The sequence below is a fragment of the Mauremys reevesii genome, linkage group 18 (genome assembly GCF_016161935.1).
Source record: "Mauremys reevesii isolate NIE-2019 linkage group 18, ASM1616193v1, whole genome shotgun sequence".
NCBI classification, from domain to species: Eukaryota; Metazoa; Chordata; order Testudines; family Geoemydidae; genus Mauremys; species Mauremys reevesii.
In genome coordinates, this window is record NC_052640.1 from 27,222,447 (window position 1) to 27,243,326 (window position 20,880).

Below are 20,880 nucleotides of genomic sequence, written 5' to 3' on the forward strand. Positions count from 1 at the left end.
GTATAGGGTGGTGTTTATGTGACCATCACTTATTAGCACTGTAGTGTCCAGGAAGTGGATTTCTTGTGTGGACTGGTCCAGTCTGAGGTTGATGGTCGGATGGAAATTGTTGAAATCCTGGTGGAATTCCTCAAGGGCTTCTTTTCCATGGGTCCAGATGATGAAGATGTCATCAATGTAGCACAAGTAGAGTTAGGGGATGAGAGCTGAGAAAGCATCAGCCATAAAAATGTTGGCATATTGTGGGGCCATGCAGGTACCCATAGCAGTGCCACTGACTTGAAGGTACACATTGTCCCCAAACGTGAAATAGTTGTGGGTGAGGACAAAGTCACGAAGGTCAGGCACCAGGTTTGCCGTGACATTATCGAGGATACTGTTCCTGACGGCTTGTAGTCCATCTTTGTGTGGAATGTTGGATGTAGAAGGATGTATATGGCCCCAATTACTGTAATATAAGAGCACCTCACAATCTTTAACATATTTACCCTAACAGCGCCCCTGTGATTTAGGGAAATGCTGTGATCCTCATGGGGAACTGAGAAACAGCAACTTGGCCAAAGTCTGCAGAGCGCTTTTGGCAAAGCAGAGAATTGAAACGTCCAAGTCCGAAGATAGCACCCTAACCACTGGGCCATCCTTCCTCTCATCATTGTGGTAGCTGAGCATCTCATTGGAGGATAAATCTTCATGCCAAACTCCCAGGGGTGTTGTGAGAATAAAACCTTGTCTACACTTGCCTGCACTTGCAGCAGCATGTAGGGTATGTGCAGCTACATGCCGCAGTGAAAGGCTCTAGAAGGGAGGAAGGAGGCAGTGGGAAAAGTCTCAGGCAGCAGGATGCTACACTTCTAAAAACAGCCGTGTAGATGAGGAAGGCGCTGTAGGGTGTGGAGAGTGTGTGTCGGGTTCAGGCATGCAGAACATTCTACACTACTTGCCTCAGCAAGGCCTGCTGTCTGCATTGCGGTTTATGCCCAAGCTAGCTGGGCATGCAGCGTCTGTAGTCTCCGTCCCGCTGCAAGTATAGACTTACCCTCAATTCACAGTTTGCATAGTGTTTTGAGATCTTTGGATGGAAGGGGCTGTATTATTATTATTTATTAATTTATTTTATGAAGACTGTAACTGGAAAAGTAAAAAGCTTGTGTGAACTAATATACCTCCCCCCACCATTAATTTTTTTTGATCATCTCTGAATACTGTGGCAGAGCTTCGACCTTGTCCCCGTGGGTCCTGCGCTTTCAGGCGGTTTATGCTAGCCTCAGAGGCTCACTGCGACCCTCCACAGAGCCCTTCTCTCTCTCGGGCCAGGGTACAGTCTACTGAGCCCTTTTCATCATAAGCCAGCAAGGAGGTTGGTGAGAGAACTCCCACAGTCTCTGTTGTCCCTACAGGCTTATTCAAGAACAGTTGAGTCTCCTGTCCTGACAGGGACCTGTCTTCTATTGCCCATCCCTTCAGCCACACTTCCTCTCCTCTGGCTCCCTGGCTCCCTCTGGCCTGACTGGAGTGAGCCCTTTATAGCATCAGAGGGGCCTTAATTAGAGTCAGTTGCTTAACAGCATCACCTGACTCTTAGCAGGTTAATTGGAGTCAGGTGTTCTCATTAGCCTGGAGCAGCCTCTGCTCTGGTCACTCAGGGAACAGAAAACTGCCTATCCAGTGGCCAGTATATCTGCCTTCCACTACTCTGCTGTTCCCAACTGGCCTGGGTCTGTCACATATCCCTTCCCCCTGCTCAACACCCAGGGGTTGGGTAGCTTGGGACGCCAGACAGTGTATGCGTGATAAGCCATCAGCATTGCCATGGCGACTCCCTGCTCTGTGCTGTATGCGGAACTGGAAAGGTTGGAGGGATAAGAACCACCTGGTTACTCTTGTGTTCTTCTCCTTGTGCCGTTGCATCTATTGAAGAGGGGCATGGAAACATTGTGTTGGGTAATCAGGGTTCTACCTTGTTGTGGGGCATTTTCCAGGGGGAATCATCCTGGTTCTTGGGGGGCACTTTTTGGTAAGGTTCTGTGGGGGTCCAGCCTTGTTTTGATGGTTTGGGGGAGGGGGAGCACTAGAAGTGTTGGTGAGGAGGGATTGATTGTGGTATCTTCAGCATGCTGATGACATCCATCTTCATATGTCTGCACAACTGGGGCCTGAGTGGCCAATCAAGTGTTTAGCTGCCAGCATGACTGAGAGCTTGTCAGCTCACACACAATCCAGCTCAGACTCTGGAGATGGTGATTGGCTGGCAGAGGCTAAGGAAGATATGGCAGGGACAATTTCTGTCTCTTTGACTGACAGCACTTCTCTGCCACTGGGGAGGAAGATTGCAGTTTTGGGGTCTGCTCAGATTCCCAGCTGGTTCACGTAGCTCCAGTGGCAGCTGTTAACAGTCAGCCGTCTGTCCACCTACAGCCAGGAGACTGCCCTGGTTTCTGTCAGACATGGGATGCTGTAGCCCTGATCTGGGCCCTGGTCACCTCGTGATTAGACGCTGCAATGCACTCTGCATGGGCTGCACCCATAGAAGGGACACTGAATTCAACAGCCTGCTTGTTAGGGGCAGCCTGTGGTCCCCCAGAACCTGCACTCACTGCCTATTGGTTCCTGGGTGGAGTTCTGACCTAGGAAACCCTGCACGGTCTGAGACCTGCCTGTCTGAGATGCCTCCTATCCCCCTCCTACATCCACCCGGTGATACTGCTGAAGCCACAGTCTGCGGAAGCATCACCCATAATAACAACCAGGGGCTGTGGCCAGGGTGTTCTCCATGACGGGCCCAGAACTCATTGCCCCCTGGGTCTGCTGATGTTCAGAGCAGACTGCAAGGCCGGTCCCGGCTAAGTGTGGCGAGAGTCTGGCAGGGAGCTGAAGAAGATTTGTTGCATGTGGTTATTGTTGGTGGAAGGCTGGGGTAGGGGCTCTGGTTAGGCTAGTGGGATGGGAAATGCCCGGAGGCCTAGCGATGGGGATGGCACAACCTCTCAACTCTCCAGTGGCAAATCAAATCAGCAACTTTGCACATAATCGGCCCCGGACGTAACTTTCTCCTCGAGACGAGGTTCCGCTTGGAGAGGCTGAAAAACTCCTGGCTGCTCATTTTTCAGTGTGGGGCACATTTGTACAGAGGAACCTAGGAGAGGCGATTCCATTGGCAGAATACCATGGGGAACTCTTTAAGACGCATCTAGATCTTCAGTATTCAGGTGCTGAACTTCCCACCCGGACCAGAGCTCAGGTGATCATTCTCTCCCTTTGATATATTGGATTTTACAGTGACTGTGGTATGGTGATGAGACTGCAGTATCCCATAATATATGGCTCTTTCTAGCAAGAGCAGTGCTATAATTGTATTTATGAGCAGAATACTTACACAGGCCTTAAGGGAACTCCAAGGATAAAAACATTCCTATAACAACATACAGACAGCCAACAGCCAAGCAATTAATTTCTTGACGACAAGCTGCGTTTGGGTCTCTGTGCTGGCTACAGTGCATCCATTAACACTACAAATATTCCACTGACGGGTGCGACGGGGACTGGTAACTGGACCCGGAGCCTTTCGCCTACACATTCCATGTTAAATAATAACGTTTGTCGAGGTTCAAATAGCACCAAAGCCATTGCAAGTTGTGCATTCTAGGGGGGGAAATCTATTAATTTTAGGTAGTTGTGAGAGCCCCCTCCTCTCTGTTATCTGATTATCAGGTGTCTCACAAAGTAGCTGCCCTCCCAACCCACCTGCGGGGGCAGGGCAGGGCAGGGCAGGTCGATTATCCCTGTAATGGAGACAGGCCCAGACTTGGGCAGATCAGCCCGGCATCCAACCACCTTTTCAATGTTTCACCCTAGGGCAGGAGTCTCAAACTCCCGGCCCGCAGGCCATCCCCAATGTGGCCCATGGGGCTCTAGCAGTTTTGGGGCCGGGTCACTCCCTTGGCCCCATCTGCCACCCCCCAGCACTCCCACCTCAGGGGCCCTGGCAGTGCAGTGGAGCTGAGCGGCGTCTGCCTGCTTGCTCCAGTGGCTGCCAGCCCCTTCCTGCAGCCCAGGGGCGTCCGCACGCTGCCCCTGCCCCAAGTGCCCCTGCGGCCAGTGGGACGGTACCTGGGGGCAGAAACGCCCCGGTCCACCCCACCTTGGAGCCCCAGGTAAGCGCCGCCCCCCGCCCTCTCCCAGAGCCTGCACCCCCTCCCCACACCCCTCCCATCCCCAAACTCCCTCCCAGAGCCTGCACCTCCTCCCCACACACCTCCTCCCATCCCCAAACTCCCTCCCAGAACCTGCACCTCCTCCCCACACACCTCCTCCCATCCCCAAACTCCCTCCCAGAGCCTGCACCTCCTCCCCACACACCTCCTCCCATCCCCAAACTCCCTCCCAGAGCCTGCACCTCCTCCCCACACACCTCCTCCCATCCCCAAACTCCCTCCCAGAACCTGCACCTCCTCCCCACACACCTCCTCCCATCCCCAAACTCCCTCCCAGAGCCTGCACCTCCTCCGCACACACCTCCTCCCATCCCCAAACTCCCTCCCAGAGCCTGCACCCCCTCCCCATACACCTCCTCCTATCCCCAAACTCCCTCCCAGAACCTGCACCCCCTCCCCATACACCTTCTACCGTTTCCAAACTCCCTCCCAGACCTTTGTCCCCACAAACTCCATTCCAGAGCCTGCACCCCAGACCCCCTCCCCCACCCAAACTCCCTCCCAGAGCCTTAAGCAGGTGGGGGGGTGGAGCTTTTTGGGGAGCAGGTCCTGGACGGCGTGAGTGACATTGGCCTGCTGGGAGGATTTGAGGACTGGCACTGGCCCGAAGGTAAATAGAGTTTGAGACCCTGCCCTAGGGGGTCGCGTGCAATCTCTGCAGAAAGCGAAAGCTAAGAACAGGCTGATTGTCATGGGTATTGCAGGGTGTTTGCATGGGAAATAACTGTAGACTCTGTAACAGGTAGCGCTTTGTGTTCCAAAACTGCTGGAAGTGAAACTTCTCCCCTGAGGACGGGGAGTCTGAGTCCTGACCCAATCAGCGTGAGAACAAGGGGCATCCGTGGAGACAGCCTGTGTTTACTGTCTGGGCTAGATGCAGGCTGGACATTTACAAACCACAGGAGATTTCTAGTACATGTGTAGGAGCTTGTGCCTGTAGGAGCGGAAGAAATGGCCCAAGCTGCTGCTCTTTATAGAGAAGTGACTGTTAATGGGGAGTGCTCTCATGAACGGTGGATCCCAGGTCTCTGAACTGGACAAGCACAGCAAGAACTGACCAGTGGGTGAGAAATACCTTATTAGACAGGACAGTCACTTGTGAATAAGTATAGGCTAGAGCTTGCATTTCATGTGTTTGAGTTTCCAAACCCATCTCTTTGCCTTGTATTTGAATCTGGAACTCATGCTCTGTTGCATAAACTTCACTTTGGTTTTACTCTAAACCCAGTCCAAGTGCCTTGTGCTAAGTAGAGCGTTGCACGGAGGTGAACCCAGTGACGTCGGGTGCTCTGTTTCCACGGAGGCGGGGGATCAGCGTACATTGCAGGTGAACAGAAAAGAGGCCTGGGTGCTCACGTTTAACAAAATGAAGGGTGTGCCTTGCTAGCCTGCAAAGGGAAAGGGAGCAGTTGTGTTGCCAGCAGCTGGTGGCTGGGGAGAGTTTCCTCTGGTGGGCACTGACAGGGCTCCCTCCTGCTGCGTGCAGGTGGTAGCAGTGATCACCTCAGGTAGCCCCCAAAGGCACCACATCCTGTTTACAGATGGGAAACGGAGGCCCCAAGAGGCTAAGTGACTGGCTCAGGGTTGCACAAGGAGCCTGGGGAGGAACAGGGAATTGAGTCCAAGGACAGCACCTGAGATACTCGGTGTCCCTGTGACTAACCATTTGTGAGATGGATTTACGTGTGCACATGGCTATAGTAACCAGATCTTAAATAGGGAATGCTGCAGGTGCACTAAATATGGAGGCCTTATTAATATAGCTTGATTCCTAAAGGGAGCCATGGGGTGTGGTCTAGTTGCTGGGGTACTAGGCTGGGAGGCAGGAGACCTGCCTCCTAATCCTGCTTCTGCTCTGACCTGCTGTGTGAACTGGAGCAAGTCACATCTCGTCGGGTTCCCCTCTCACCCTTTGCTCATCTTGTCAATTTGGACAGGAAGCACTTCAAAACAGAGCCTGTTCCCTGCTCTGTGCATGTGCAGTGCCCAGCACGCTGATCTCAGCTGGGGCCTGTACACATTGCGGGAATTCTGGAGGCGCTGGTCACAATTCCATAGCGTCCGAGTTAACATTAAACACTGGGTTCTTCAGGAAATTCAGCACCTGTGCCAGTCATTGCTTTGTCCCAAAGGAACTTCGTAATAGGATAACGCAGACACTTCAAACTTCCCACATAGAAACATTATTTGAAATCTTGCCTCCAGGGCATATTTAAGCAATTAAGCTGTAATTAAAGTAAATTATTTACAACTGTTGTTGTAAATTGCTGTGATTATACAGGCTGCAGACTAGCTCAGGTGTAACAGCTCAGGTATCTCCCAAGTGAGCTGTTCTTTTCCATTGTATCTCCTCCCCCAGCCTGTCCATCTCTTGCAGGTGGGGTGGGGCGGGGTGGGGCTGGCTGAGCCCAGAGCAGCTCCTCAGCCCCTCATTGCCCACTGTGAGGTTTGTAAGGAGCTATTCCGTGAAATTAAAAGGTGGCAAATTCAACACTGAAAAATATAAATACTTTTCCACACAACATGTTCTTAGACTGTGGAACTCATTGCCACAAGAAGTTGTTGAGGCCAGGAACTTAACAAGTGCCCAAAAGGGATTGGACAGCATAGATGGATGTGTTTAAGACTTGTTTTCCAGGATAGGAGTTGCTGAACAGATTTTAAATGACAATGGTCCTCAACTCACAGCCGAAGAGTACCAATTATTTGGGAAATGAAATGGTATCAAATACGTCTCCTCAGATCATCATCCCATCCTGCCACAGATGGGCTAGTTGAAAGGTTTACACCGACATCCAAGCAAGCCATCTATGTTACAACCCTGAATACAGATAGCTTACAGCACACGGTTAGGGATTTCCCATTGGCCTGCAGGAGTGCAGCCTATGCTACTACAAACCAGACACCAGGGATATTGTTTATGGAATGTAACTTAAGGTCTCACTGGGACTTGTTAAATCCTGATCTACAGAGGGATGTTCATAATACACAGTGTGATCGAATGGCCACAAATAGTCACACTTGACTGCAGCTTTTCCGGAGGAGAGAGACACCTGGGATAATTCACAGAACCCTCAGTGATATGTTACAGACTCGTCTCTCTGTCCTACTGGGTAAAAGTGGCACCAGACACTGGACATGCCAGGAGGGATGGCATGAAGGAAAAATGGTATGAAATAATCTAATTTGATTTTTTTAAAAATTTTCATCTAATCTGGGACCACTATCTCTCATATGCCTTTGTCAGAATCATATTGTTATTGCAAGGCATCATAAGAGGGCAGAGTTAAGGCTGTTTAGGTGTCTTAATTTGACATTTCTCACCTTACTGTGTTTAGGGTTCTTTTCAGTGTACGCTTGACTCTGAATTTCCTGCGTTGGTAATGCTTGCTTTAGGGATGATTACAACAGTGCTGTCGTGTTTTCACCCTTACATTGCTGAACGTCCTCTCAACCTTCACCTCAGAGAAGTTTTTGGTCTGGGAATATACATAATGACAATAATAGTATGGAGTTAATCACGGATTTGTGAATGAAGGGCAGCGCAGCCATAAAGTCAACATAGATGGTGCTAGCAGCCTCCTAGACACAGAGGATTCATTGTGTATATAGACCATAGCTCTTAGAGTACAGATACCAAGGGCTTGAACCTCTACTGATGACAACAGTACGAGCTGCTGGTTGAGCCAGCAGGCAGGTGGGGTGAGAGGAATGGGGCTGTGTGGCTGGGACCAGACATTGTGTCAGTGTTTTACAGCAGTGTCAGTGTTTTGATGGTTTGTCAGTGCTGCCATGCAGGGCACCAGAGAGCAGCCCCTAAGACAGAGGAATTGAAGCAAGGATTTCGCAGCTTCACCTTTCACTCGTGGGATTCGGTTCCACCCTGTCTGCAGGACACGGAGAAGGGATCTGAATGGGGTCTCATGCAATACAGATGAGTGGCCAGGCCACGGGATGTTTTGATATGAGACTCTCTTAATCTCTTCTCTTGAGGCTGTGTATAAAAAATTAAATGTGTTTGGGGCTAGAGAGAGCACGAGGCTGCCCCTCCAGCCTGGGAGGTGGAAGACTTAAATTCAAATCTCTTCTCTGCATCAGGCAGAGGGAAGAACTGAAGCTGGGTCTCCCACAGCCGGGGTGAGGGCCCTAACTACTGAGCTAAAGGTTGTAAGAGGTTGACTCCCCCTGTCCCAGCTATTGTGTATGGGTTTAGGTATGTTCTTAGCCTGCCTACTGGATTGGGCTCATTATGCTTCTTGTTACCTCCTACCTCCAGCAAGAGGGAGCCTTTCTTGTGGTAGCCGGATGTCACCACCTCCCTGACACTACCAGCCGCTCCAGCTCTCTCCTCTTCGCCTTGCAGGTTAACAATAGGTGCCCCTAATCCCTGTATTCCTTTGAATCATTCCCCTCTGATATCTGGCAACTCAGAATTTCCAGATCCTCAGTACCGAAAGGTGCAGCCTGCCTTGTTTTACCGTCAACCACCGCTCCTGTAAACCCCACCACACTTGTGCGCACTCATGATACAACAGAAGTAGGCTTATTTCAGAATGAATAAAGATTTAACCAGAGTCAAGAGGGAGTGGTGGAAACAAGTGGTTCCAATGGAAAACGCACTCAGAAAACACAAACCTGGGTCTCCGCTTGTCAATAGTTCCCTTGCCGATCTCATAACCAGGGACCCTAGAAATCCGTTTGCCACGGAAAAATGCGGAATTTGCATTTTTACAGTGAATCTTTAGTTTTTACATTTTGTGAAAAAATAAAAACATATTAAGTGAGTTTTATGGAAAGTACCAGCGCCACTTATTCAGTGCGCGCAACCGCCCGCTCTTGTGGTTGATTTTGGAGTGCGCTGAGAGCTGGATCCCCTGCCACTGTCACTGATAGGCTTCAGACTTGCTTAAAAATTGGGAATCTGTCAATAAAACATTGTGTTCAACTGATACTTGTATGTAGTGCGGCTTGGAAAACTAAAGTTCAGCGTTTCATTTTATTCAAGGAGAAACGTGGGATTTTAGGATAATTTTGTTTTTTACATGGAAAACGGGGATCCCTGCTCATAAAGTAGATTTCCTCCCCCCGGTTCAGTCTGTTGCAGGGCTAGCTGGTTCCCTAATAATGAGGATCCAAATATTCTTGAAAACACCGTCCTCCGCCAGGGGTTTTGCCTCAGTGAATAAATCCAGAGTCTTTCCCCCCAGTCTGTTATACTGAAAACAGGCCTTTGTTTCTATTCACAGGCAGGGCAAAGTGCTGTCTGTCTTAATGGTCCTTTTGCATCTCTAAGAGGTTTTGATTGTTTGTGGTACCACTGACAGTTTTCCATTGATAGAATTGGGACGGAGCAAGGCTGGTCGATTGAGCCTGGGATTACCTGGCTGGTTGATGAGGTAGGATTGACAGCTCCCTCCCGCTTGGACGGGCCATCCCCAAGGCCCATCATTGTTTGGTGATTGATTTCTCCTCCAGATTCATACAGCCAATGCGAACACATTGTTCCTTAAATATTATCTGTACCTAAGGTGAGAACTGTTTACAAAGCATCGGTGTCTCTGCTTCACAGCCCCAACAGCAAGCTAGGCAGGGGAATGCCTGGTTTGTGAACCCCGCTGGAGCTTAGATACCAAGCTGCTGGGTGGTGGCAGGACTGAGGTGGCCACTTTCCAGGGGTACCCAGGCACCTCGCTATCACTTGCCTTTAGCATGAAGAACCCTGCTCTGTGCCTGCCATGGGTCAGCTCCCCAACCCCACCTACCATGGTCAATACAAGCTCTGCCCTCTAGGCCTCGCAGGCTCTGCTGTTTCCCTACAGGCTAACGATAGGCACGATCCAACCGCTCAGTCACCGATCCCTACGCTCAAAGAAGCAGCATGTCCCCGCATACCACTGCCACCTCAGCTCAGCGCTCCATTAACACACAGCACTTAGATTCCAGTGAAATCAAGGATACGTCTATTGAACAAAGCTCAGAAATTCAAGTAGCAGCAAGTAGAAGTATTGGAAACAAGTGGTTGCATATCAAATAAAATCATAACCCCCATGCTAGAGCGTAGATTAAATGAACTAGACAGTCTCATGGCTGGTAGAGTTTAGCTAACCCCAAATCCTTGCTCTGCTGTAAAGCCAGGTTTGGCTGGGACATGCTGCCTGCCTCCTAGGTGAGGGATCCTGTGTGTTTCCTTGGACCCTCAGTTAATCTTTTGTCTTTATTCATGACCAGGACCCTCACCCCTCCCCTGGTTGTTTTACCCTGTGAATTTCCTCTCTCATAGATTTCACAACCTCTTCTTTTGCCTGTGGCTCACTATGCAATAGGCCTGCTGTGTGATACACAAATGTGTGGACAGAGAGAGGTGTCTGCTGCCTCCAGAGTGAAAGGAACATTTGCAAGGCCCGTTACCTCTTGATGACCTGCCATAATTCCAAGACCTTAAGAACATAATTTTCAGCAGAGCTAAATAACTCCTTAAATATTATCCATACAGACATCTCACAATTATTATGATGACCAGAGGGCTACTGGCTCTCAGTAGAGATCTCACATGCCACCGTTCAGTGAGGATCCAGGGGAACCCTGTAAAACCCTATGCACCTGCTGTGTCCTCCGCCAGTTGGCACCAAGCGGTCCCTGGGTCGCACTCCATTGGCACACACCTCTCAGAACTGTATCAGGCTCTCTGCAGACTCAGGCAAACATGACTGCATTGGTTTGCATTTGGCTTGCATACTGAAGGTTCCAATGCAACCAAAAGGGCTGGTGGCTTAACTTTGTTGTAAATGAAAATGTAGGTTGTGGAGCACAAGATGGCAGCCTCTACTGCAGCTGGATGGGACTCTGGGGGCAGGCCCAGCTCCCCCCCAACTACGAGCACATATTCCCGGGATGCTGGGTTTGTTGCAGGCTAGAGGGGAAATATTTGTAAGCGGAGCCCTTTGCTCAAATATTGATAGCACATCCCTGCGTACACACAGGTGCATGCACACAGGGTCCTACACGTCACACGTGTGCACATACCCAGCCCTTCTCTTTCTCAGAATACCGTTTGCAAACAGTAACATGCCCCCAGGGCTGTTTTTAGCCCATCTCCAATCTGGTGGGGCAGGCCAGGGACAGGGTCACAAATCTGGGCACTCGCGTTGGATCCCATCTTGCAGAGGCCCTAGTCTGAGGGTCTAATGAAGGGTCCAGTTCAGTTGCTTCCCCCGTGTGAGGCTGCTGGGAAGGTGCAGAGCTGCCTGCCACTGGAAGCGCTGACTAATTGGACCTTATTAAAAATTTACTTCTGTTTTACAACAGAGCCGGAGCATTTATCATCCCCCAGCAAGCCATTAATTAACAGCCCGGCCCGCTGCGCTGCGAGGATTGCAGCACGGCCTGCCTGACTGCCAATACGCTGCCCGGGCAGCAGCCTTTCCCGCCAGCTTTGTGCGGTCAGCAGCCCTCCCCACGCCAGGCGTGAGCAGATACAGGCAGATACATGCCCCCTCCCCCAGCCACCCCACACAGCTAAATATGCCCAGCCCCCAGCAACCCTATACCCCCAACTAACCACCCCACACTGCTGTATACCTCCCACCTCCTACCATCCCCAAAGTGCACGTCCCTGTGTGCGTACACACACACACACACACACACACACAACCCCATATGCTCCCTGGCATGACTCGCCCCGCAGGCAGCTCCAATGTACAATCTCCTCTCCCACGTGGGTGCCCATTAAGGCTTCATCTGCTCAGCCAGCAAATCAGCTTCGCCACTTCACTGATTTGTCCCTGATCCTGGTCTATCCCCTGCCTTTCCCAGCACAGAACAGCCAGCGGTAGCTGAGGATGGACGCTGGGCAACAACCCCACTCACTGTGCCTGGGGTGAGGGAGCCAAACTGCCCTGCCCAGTGTGCAGGAGATGCCATCAGTCCATGGCTCAATGGGTAGTGATCAATGGCTCCATGTCTAGCTGGCAGCCGGTATCAAGCAGAGTGCCCCAAGGCTCAGTCCTGGGGCTGGTTTTGTTCAATATCTTCATTAATGATCTGGAGGATGGTGTGGACTGCACCCTCAGCAAGTTTGCAGATGACACTAAACTGGGAGGAGTGGTAGATACGCTGGAGGGTAGCAATTGGATACAGAGGGGCCTAGACAAATTAGAGGATTAGGCCAAAAGAAATCTGATGAGGTTCAACAAGGACAAGTGCAGAGTCCTGCACTTAGGATGGAAGAATCCCATGCACTGCTACAGACTAGGGACCGAGTGGCTAGGCAGCAGTTCTGCAGAAAAGGACCTGGGGGTTACAGTGGATGAGAAGCTGGATATGAGTCAGCAGTGTGCCCTTGTTGCCAAGAAGGCTAACGGCATTTTAGGCTGTATAAGTAGGAGCATTGCCAGCAGATCGAGGGATGTGATCATTCCCCTCTATTCGACATTGGTGAGGCCTCATCTGGAGTACTTTGTCCAGTTTTGGGCCCCACACTACAAGAAGGATGTGGACAAATTGGAAAGAGTCCAGCGGAGGGCAACAAAATTGATTAGGAGGCTGGAGCACATGACTTATGAGGAGAGGCTGAGGGAACTGGGATTGTTTAGTCTGCAGAAGAGAAGAATGAGGGGGGATTTGAAAGCTGCTTTCAACTACCTGAAGGGGAGTTCCAAAGGGGAGGGATCTAGACTGTTCTCAGTGGTGGCAGATGACAGAACAAGGAGCAATGGTCTCAAGTTGCAGTGGGGGAGGTTTAGGTTGGATATTAGAAAACACTATTTCACTAGGAGGGTAGTGAAGCACTGGAATGGGTTACCTAGGGAGGTGGTCTGGCTTGACAAAGGCGGTCTGACAGGGAGACTTGCATGTGCAGGATATGGAGTATCTGAGCACTTGGCCTGGGAATCTGGAGCTCACTCCTGGGAGAGATCAGGACGTCCCAAACCTCTCCACCTTCAGAGACAGATGCGAATCCACTTCAACTAGCCTACCTGGAATAACAGCCCTAAAGGAATGCAACAGATCCGCTCAGTCCTTAAGGCAGGACGTGAGGGGAAGAGAGAGAGATAATGAGAGCTGGTTGGGAAAATGTCAATGGAACACCTTTTCATTGGCATTTACCAATGTGTTAAAATCAAAATATTTTTCAGAGATAGTTCGATTTCACCAAAAGTCCCTTGGAAACCAGGCCGGTTTCAAAACTTGCCTGGTTTCCAGCCAGCTCCTCTGTTGGGCTGATGAGGAGTTGGGAGCCTGAAAGCCCTGGAAGTCCTGGATTCCAAGCCCTCCAAGCTCGTGGCTCCTTGGCAACCTGGACTTCCAGGGTCTCTGGTGGACTGGCCTGGGCCAGGCTCCCAGTAGACCTGGGCTCTGTTTCATGGAGAAATTCAAAATTTGGGGGGCTGTTCTGAACTGGAATGAACCCAAATTGCAAAAAGGAATGATCATTCTCCTCGCAGTTCTAAAGATAACCTGCCTGCATGCACAGCTCTGCCAGGGGCAGACACCCCATCAGAAAAGAACCTAGATGCACAAAACTTGCTATTAACCTGTTGACTCGGGTGCATCAAGAAAGCATATGACAGAGCAGCTGGGGAGTGGAAGAGCAGCAACGACACAGTTAAACGAAGACCCACATATTGAAATGAAGGGCTTCATGTTCCCAGACTTTCCATTTTCTTCAGTAAGGAGCAGCTCATCTGGTAATTCCCTCATGTTTATCTGTTGTAACAGTAAATCCTGCCAGTCGAAAACTTTTCATTCTCAGGCCAGCTGAGCTGTCCTGTCTTTGCTTTTCAGTCAAAATGAAACTTTTCCCATATTCTGTTCAGATCAGTCTCTCAGGCTCCTAACAGAAAATCCTCCCTCAAAGAGCTTTTCATCCCACTTTTTGGTGCTGGGTTTTTCATTCCGCAACTGTGTTGTATAGTGCAGCATTTCAAGAGTAGTTATAGATTTTTCTCGGGACTATCCTTCAGGGATCCCCGGGATTTTTCTGAGCACACTGCAGCATACTGAAAAGCCTGCTTGATCACACGCCACACTGACATAACAAGGCGGCCGTGTGTTCCCCTTCTACTAGAGTAGCGATAAATGAAAGGATGGAATCAGAAACTCGGTGCTTAATGAGAGCACTTCACACCCAGGAGAGAGAGAATGCAAAACTCAGGTCTCGTCCCCTGCTAACACAGAGGCCTAGTGTACACTAGCACTCTAAGTTGACGTAAGTAACGTAACTTACGTTGACGTAGCTTACATTGACTTAGTGCGGTGTAGACATGGCTTTATGCCGATGGGAGACGGTCGCCTGTCGACATCGCTTCTGCCTCTCGTTGAGGTGGATTAATTAAGTCAAAGCAGGACCAACCCCAAAGAAAGCATCCCAGCCAGGGCTTTGTCAAGCCGGGCTTAAAAACCTCTAAAGATGGAGATTCCACCACCTCCCTAGGTAACCCATTCCAGTGCTTCACCACCCTCCTAGTGAAACAGTGTTTCTTAATATCCAACCTAAACCTCCCCCACTGCAACTTGAGACCATTACTCCTTGTTCTGTCATCGGCCACCACTGAGAACAGCCGAGCTCCGTCCTCTTTGGAACCCCCCTTCAGGTAGTTGAAGGCTGCTGTCAAATTCTCCCCTCACTCTTCTCTGATAAATAACCCCCGTTTCCTTAGCTTCTCCTCGTAAGTCATGTGCCCCAGCCCCCTAATCATTTTCCTTGCCCTCTGCTGGACTCTCTCCAATTTGTCCACATCCCTTCTGTAGTTGGGGGACTAAAACTGGACACAATACTCCAGGTGTGGCCTCACCAGTGTCGAATAGAGAGGAATGATCACTTCCCTCAGTCTGCTGGCAATGCTCCTACTAATGCAGCCCAAAATGTCGTTAGCCTTCTTGGCAACAAGGGCACACTGCTGACTCATATCCAGCTTCTCGTCCACTGTAATCCACAGGTCTTTTTCTACAGAACTGCTGCTTAGCCAGTCGGTCCCTAGCCTGTAGTGGTGCATGGGATTCTTCCGTCCTAAATGCAGGACTCTGATCTTGTCCTTGTTGAACCTCATCAGATCTCTTTTAGCCCAATCCTCTAATTGGTCTAGGTCACTCTGGAACCTATCCCTACCCTCCAGCATATCTACCTTCCCCCCCCACCCAGCTTAGTGTCACCTGCGAATTTGCTGATGGTGCAATTCATCCCATCATCTAGATCATTAATAAAGATGTTGAATAAAACCAGCCCCAGGAGCGACCCCTTGGGCACTCTGCTTGTTACCAGCTGCCAACTAGACATTGAGCCATTGATCACTACCCATAGGGTAATAACACCATGCACCCATGTCAATGAACCCAGACTACCGAGCAGCAGCAGGGGAATTACTTATACTGAGACTGCAATGGACTCGCGACTGATTCACTAAGTAATTACTGTTCATGGAGGCTGATTAATGTGAAGTGAAGGCCAGGCTCAGAAATCTCCGCCCGGGATGAAAAGCATCCTGGACTATAGAGCTGGGCAAATGTAACAGAACAGAACTTGTGCATAATCTGCAAATTAATCCTCCTAAATGGCCATCCCTTTTATTCGCTTATTTGGGACCCTTCAGGCAGAAAGAACTGCTGGGGCTATTTTGAAAAGATCTTTACTATTCACAATAGCCATGGGAAGTCAGGAAATCCCTCCCTAAGTCCTCAGCTGAAGGCAAAGGGAAGGGGCTCTGGGTGGAGTCTCAGGGAAGCAGGGTAGTGGTGGAGGTAAAGGAAAAACCTGGGGTGGCCTGGAGAATGACCATGAAAGGGGAGGCAGGATGGGAGCTGCCTGGGAGGGGGGATGAGCTGAGGAGCTGAAGTAGGAGCAGCAGTGAGAGATGCTCCTCTTTAACAAGTCCCAGCCCATTCATCTGAGCTCAGCTCCTCCAACTCCAAGCCAATCACCAACCCCACCTTCCACCCCACAACTGCTGTCCCAGTCCAGGGTAGTGCCTGATTGTCCCATAAGAGTCAGATGGCTGGCTCCCAGAGTGCTGCAGCAGGTGCCTGTCCCTGCCTCCCATAAGAGATCGGTTCTCCCATGAGGCATCCGGATATGCTACGCTGTGTGAAACGAAACTACACACCTCCCCGATTCCTACTGCTCTCTGTGCATCCCAGTGCATTCTTGATTTTCCTTTTCCTGCTCCAGGCTAAAGCTCCTCAGGGCAGGGACCATCTCCCATTGGTGGCTGTGTTGTGCATGTTTGTGCTTTCACCATTAATAACAGATCACTCATGAGATTGCTCAAAGACTTCAGGTCTATAAATACTGCCAGGACCACATGACAGTTCCCCTTCAGATACAGTCTCGAAATCGCCCCCAAGCAGTTCCTAGGACTGTATGAAAATTGTCCATTAAAACTGCTTTTGATGGAAAATTGGGGTTTTGGCTAAACAGATTTCTTTTTTCCAGAAAAAAGAATCTGCTTTTTGTGGAAACTTTTGACTTTTCATCAAAATTAAATAAAAGAACACCCCAAAACCGAGAAGCTATTAATTTTTCAGCCAAAACCCAACAAATTTCAGCAGAAAACTGAAAATTTCCATTTGGAAATATTGCTGCAGTGCTAGCCTGATCGGAGTCATAGTTTGGGTGACTCATTCCCCCATTCTCTTCTTGAGGCTATGCTCCACAGTCAGACTACATCTCCCATAATGCACTGAGGTCATGGGACTCCCATGATGCACCTTGGCAGCCCACAAGAGGGGAGATATGGGAGATGTAGTCCAACCAGGGAGCCTGGTTCATAGTGGAGAATGGCAGCATGAAATACATGAATTGCAACTCCCATGAGGGACCACAGCAGCATTTCAAAATCAAAATCTTTAATTTTTAGCTGAAATGTTTTGGTTTTCAGATGAAAATTTTCAGATTTCAATTCTCCACTGAACCCCTTCTCCCCCTCCCCCCCGTTGGCTGACCCGCTGTAACTGTGAGACTGTAGATGAGAGACCCCCGGCTGGCCCATCAGACATCAGGTAGACCTTGCTGGAGCTGGAGAATTGTTTTCAGATCGCATCAGAACATTTTTCTTGTGCTGCTGGTTCAAAGACGTAACATTTGTCACAAGAGCACGAATAGGAGGCGAATTAAGTGCACGTCCCCACAACAACATGTAGCCACTTGACAGAACCTACTTTCAAATTCAATCTCCCCTCCCGCTCCCACACCTCAGGAGTTGCAACAAGAAAGCTGTCGGGATGAGTCATCCTGTCGCGGTGTCACGTCAACGGCTGCCCCAATGCCACTCTGCACCATACACAAGCGTAGGGCTCAGCTCCCAGTGATCAAACCCTTCTCTTCTATGTCACCTGTCAGTTCTCTCAGCAGAAGTAAGACATCGCTCTGAATCTCCTGCTTCATCAGTCAGGCCCTTGTCCCCATTAACACACTAGTGGGAGGGGGTGACTAGCTCTCTACCACCCCTCCCTCGACAACCGGCGCCATTGCCTTTGCTGGGTCTGCCCCAGGATGGTGTCTAATTGCTTCCTGCATTCCACCAGCCCCTTGAACAGCGACATCTCCACGATGCTGCCTGCTATAAACCATTCCAGTTTCCCTCTCCTCTGCGGAAGGCAGTGGGCTCCCTGACATCTGTTCTAGAGAGCTGCGGGAAGCCAATTATCCTTGAAGGCAAACTGTCCACAGATAATTGGAAATATAGACTTTTAACTGATAGAGTGTCAGCGGAGCTCCAGGGTGTCACGCTGAATCGCTGAAGCCTCTTAGAATGTTTAGTAGGTGCATTATCATGTCACATCTAGACAAACGCCAAGGTACCACACCTAATTGGAAGCCTGGCTCCCAACATCACGCTGCTCCCTCCCACCGCTGGTTAAGCTGGGATATTGTCTGTGTTTCCACCGTAACGGGACGAGACGCAAGGTGCTGGTGATAAGTGCAGAGGGGGAGGCAGTGGTGGTAGCAGCACACAAGGCAGAGGTGATTGTGGGAGGGGGCATGCGGGGTCACATGATCCCCCCCCCGATTTGCTGCTTGGCTTGTACTGAGCATGCTCAGTAACACCTGCTGAAGCTGGCTGCCCTCACTTTACCTCCCCCCGCCCCATTGGCAGTCGTCTCTGACACAAGGCCCCGTATGGTTCACTTCAGCCGTAGAACAGGGTGTGTGGCCCAGAGGCAGCTGTTGGAGATAGGCCTGGTGGTTTGCAGGAGAGGAGAGGAGGTTCAAATGGGAGTACTAAATCCAAGCCAAATGCCAAGAATTAGCCTCCCCTCTTTCCACAGCATGACCTACAGTCTGTTCAGGGGGAAAACCCCAGTTTGTCCTTTCCCAGGATGCTTTGCTGTCCCCCAGAGGCGTTGCAGCTTTCTGGTGCCAGACTAGGAGTGCTCCTTCTGGAAGGAGAGCAATGGCTTTTGGGTCCTGTTTTGTTCAGAAGGGTGTCAGCTCTAGAGGAGGAAGGGTGAGCCCCCAATATCTCCTGTTGAAGGGAAGTGTGCAGTACACACCCACTCACATCCCTGAGGCCCCTCCCTGTGTATCGCTGAATTCAGCCTCTAGAGCAGGGGTAGGCAACCTATGGCACGCGTGCCGAAGGCAACATGTGAGCTGATTTTCAGTGGCACTCACACTTTCCAGGTCCTGGCCACCGGTCCGGAGGGCTCTGCATTTTAATTTAATTTTAAATGAAGCTTCTTAAACATTTTAAAAACCTTATTTACTTTACATACAACAATAGTTTAGTTATATATTATAGACTTATAGAAAGAGACCTTCTAAAAATGTTAAAATGTATGACTGGCATGTGAAACCTGAAATCAGAGTGAATAAATGAAGACTCGACACACCACTTCTGAAAGGTTGCCGACCCCTGCTCTAGAGGATACACCCAACCCGACTCAGCACAAGGAAGTCGTCAGCTCACCATTCACCTCCTGCAAGCTCAGCTCCTCACAGCTGTGCAGTGCTACACCAGCCCATCGCCCAGCCCCAGGGATGCACATCAGATGGCCTCTGATTTCTGTTTCCATCATGCCTAGGGCTGCTGTCACAGCCATGCTGCTGCTTTCAATGCAGACACAGAGGGAGGGATTGATGTGCTCCTTTGTGATGTGTGAGGCCCTCAGAGAAATTAGGATGGTGGCCCTGTGGCCCCCAAAAGAGCTGTCCTCTGAACCCACAGATAATGAGGGTCACACGCACACTTATTGTCATTGTACTTCAGAGTGACAAGCCCTTCTTCAGCGCTCTGTAAGCACGAACACGTGTCCCTCTCACCAATAGAAGTTGGTTCAATGAAAGATATTACCTCAACAACCCTGTCTCTCTAATATCCTGGGACCAACAGCGCTGCAAACAAGTCACCGGAGTCTCTTGCACTTTTGCAGGGGTCTTTAACAAGAACAAAGGGGGCATTTTCTAGGAATTAACCTTCTAGCCCAGTGCTGTGTGGGGAGAGCAGGAAGTCTCCGAATAGCTAATACAGACTCTTGGTGGCTAGGGTGACCAGATGTCCCAATTTTATAGGGACAGTCCCAATTATTGGGTCTTTTTCTTACATAGGCTCCTATTATCCCCCACCTCCGTCCCGATTTTTCACATTTGCTGTCTGGTCACCCTGTTGATGGCAGAGTTATAAAGAAGAGCATGGCTGTGATTTACTCAGCATACCATGGGACTCTACCGCATATACAGAGTGACTCCTATTGACACTTATCCTGGAACGTCAAGTGACAGGCGAGAGAGCAGTCCCTGGATCTCAGGCAAGCAAGGAAAAGTCCAAACATTTCCCTGAGAATCACCGGGATACCTGGAGCTTTGATTTCCTCCAACCAGCCAAAGAATTCTCTGATCCTTGGGTAACTTGTTCCCCTAGCTTCAATCAGATGGAAGAATGTCCAGAACACAACAATGATACTGAAAAATGGAAGAGGGTTCTGAGAAGAACCGTGGGAGGATTAAAGGGTTAGAAAATGTGCCTGTTATAGTGAGAGACTCCAAGAGCTCAATCTATTTAGTTTAACAAAGAGAAGGTCAAGCGGTGACATGGTCACAATTCCAAAGGACCTATACAGGGAACAGAAGTTGGATAATAGAGGGCTGTTCAGTCTAGCAGACAATAATATAACAAGACCCAATGGCTGGAAGTTGGAAGTTGAAGCTAGACAATAAGTTGCAAAGTTTTAACAGTGAGGGGAATTAAACAAACAACTTACCAAGGTCGTGGTAGATTCTCCATTGCTGGCAATTTTTAAATCAAGATGGGATGTTTTTCTAACAGATCTGCTCTAGGAATTATTTTAGGATAGTTCTCTGGCCTGTGCTATATAGGAGGTCAGACTAGCTAATCACAATGGTCTCGTCTGGCCTTAGGATCTATGAACCCTGCATCCCAGCTGCTCCCTGGGAGAAGCAGGAAGTCTCATTCTTTATGGCTAATGCAGGCTGGATTTCACAGCCTTAAACCTGTGTTTCCTGTCCAGAAGGCCATGGAAAGAGCTAGAGAAAGTGTTTACTTCATTAGCAATTGCCATGACATCATTAGTGTATGTTCTGTGACCTCAGGTGAACTGTGATAATTTATGATGCACCATCTCCTCTCAGACTGTAGCCCAGTCAGCCACCTTGCTGGTCACCCCCACCAGGCATTACGCACACAGCTAATAAATAAATAAATAAATTAATGGAGAT

At 49.8% G+C, this 20,880-nt stretch overlaps 1 long non-coding RNA gene across 1 annotated transcript in view; it reads right to left on the minus strand.

The window, feature by feature from the left end:
* The window catches only part of LOC120385944, a 36,897-nt gene extending 16,228 nt beyond the window's left edge, over positions 1-20,669 (minus strand). Inside the window, exons 1-2 of the long non-coding RNA XR_005589445.1 lie at positions 20,406-20,669; positions 7,536-7,690 (exon numbers count right to left, since the gene is read on the minus strand). This is a non-coding gene — a long non-coding RNA (uncharacterized LOC120385944). The remainder of the gene's footprint in view (positions 1-7,535; positions 7,691-20,405) is intronic.
* Positions 20,670-20,880: the final 211 nt, after the last annotated feature.